The sequence below is a fragment of the Pollachius pollachius genome, assembly GCF_949987615.1.
Source record: "Pollachius pollachius genome assembly, chromosome: 3".
NCBI lineage: Eukaryota > Metazoa > Chordata > Actinopteri > Gadiformes > Gadidae > Pollachius > Pollachius pollachius.
The window spans coordinates 23,168,422-23,170,798 of NC_136936.1; positions in this window are offsets into that span (position 1 = coordinate 23,168,422).

Here is a 2,377-nt window from a genome sequence, read left to right on the forward strand (position 1 = left end):
ACACACACACACACACACACACACACACACACACACACACACACACACACACACACACAGTCTAACCAGATCGAGAACAGGATAGACTTTGTATTACATTTTACTACAAGGTTATTACATTTAATAAAGAAAATGACAATTTCTACCCCAGTGCAGCACAATGTTTTAAAAGAGTGACATTAGAGCCTGAACAAAAAATTGGCCTTCAAGGACCTTTGTCATTCGCTCTATATCTGGTGGGTAAATTACTGTTACATTCCTACATTATGTATGCAACCAACGGCTTTTAAAGGAGTCCAAGGGCCATCAATTAAGTGGTTTTAAGCCAACTATGGACATCACATGACCTTAAAAGTAGGAGGTGTACATAAGGCTTGCTGGAGCCGGTGGGAGCCACAGTAAAGGGCATGTCAGTTTAGATATGCTGTTCTTGTTCAACGCATTAGTACAACATGGCATTTTGAGCCTTTACAACATAATTTAAAGACTCTATTTGAAGGTTATTAAAACATGATGTTTTTTGTGGCAGTTTATAGCTCAGCTATCCTTCAATAATTTGATTGTTTCCACATCATGTGTCCAGATTTGTATCTGTTTCATGAGATTTGTCTGCCTTTGTTCGTCTGGTTATTGTTCAAGAGTGACTACTTTATTGAAAGATTAAAATGTAACAACGGACCAGCTTTTCGTGAGATGAGGTCATGACAACACAAGACGTGGGTCGTTGGCGTTCAGAGCTGAATGGTGTTGAGACGCTGAGAGGAACCTGGCCCAACACACAGTTTACATTACGCTGGGACGGCTGGTAACCAGCAGGCTGTTTCTCTCCAGGCATGTGTTTACAACTGTTTATGACTGTTGAAAAGGAACTTAGATGGACAAATGATTGCCTGAGTTTGAAACATAAATATAAATATACAGCCCAGTATTAGTGTACACCAGGGTGGGATATTCAAATAAACGAGGACACACTAGGAAATAAAATAAATACACCTTTGTTTTAACGTTCGACAGGAGAAGACATATTATTGTCAGGCTCAGTATGTGGCAACATCTTAGACATTCAAAGGTTTATGTTCATATTTAATATAGACTTCAATATTGCTTTATGTTTCACGCACGCACGCACGCACGCACACACACACACACACACACACACTGTGGCAACCCGGCCCGGGCCAATTAAGGACATGCAGAGCACCTGAGGAACAGGTGGAGAGGCTGGGCTTAAATAGCCTGCTTCTCCACTCATTCAGGGCTCTCTTAGCCATGTGGCTCGGGCAAGGAGAGACCGGGATACGACCGTCGATTCCTCCCAGGTTTTCCGTTCTTTGTGTTTTTTAAGTGAGAGACCTTGTTTTTGGAATAAAACGTGCCTTTTTGGTTTTTGCCCAGCGAAGTTGTGTCCTGTTTGGGAGGAGGTTGTTTGCTCACCGTGCCGGGTTACCACAACACACACACACACACACAGATACACACACACACACACACACACACACACACACACACACACACACACGTATTGTAATAAAGGCATCATATGTAGTATGCCTCTCGGTCCATTTACTTTAAATGGCCTTCTATAACAGAACAGAGGGGGCGGTCGAGAGAGTGCCCACAGCCCCCAGCCTACTTAAAGAAATGCCTCCATAATGGATTCATGATAGGTCTGTGTCGCTCTGTACCCTGGAGGGCCCCTTCCAGATGCTGCTCTCAAAACGAGTGGTGAGGCTCTTTGATACGCTGCTCAGTCTGCTGCCTTCCATGAACCTCAATCACCCATTGGCCATCTTGGTTCCATCTTGCTAGCTGGGAGGGAGAACTGCATAGAAATCTACATTCAGTTCCCCCACCTGGCCAGCGCTTCGAACCAATATGGACCGGTGGATACCGACCGGTGTACACACACAAGAGTTATTTGTTTTTGGTGTGTAAAATCAAATGCTTCTTTTTGTATTCTTGTACTTCCAGTGAAAGAAATGTTCCAAAAACACAAAGAAGATTATTTGTGGATATACATTCATCAAATCAACCAGAAAGCAAGATAGAAAAAAGGTAATGGTAAATGGACTCCATTTATACAGCACTTTTCTAACCAGTGGCCACTCAAAGTGCTTTACAATATTTCCTAACATTCACTCATCGACGGCGGAGTCAACCACTCAAGACTTTCTCAGGGACACCTCGACAGGAGCCGGGGATTGAACTAGCAACCTTCCCGCTCATGCCTAAGCCACATGCCGCCCGAGGAGGAGTGATGGACAAATTAATGCGAGTCCATTGGTCTTTAAAATCTAAACGATATTAACACTATGACATATTATATCTATAAATAAAGGTGTATGTTCAGTTCCAAACAGGCCCTGCGCGGGGCCCC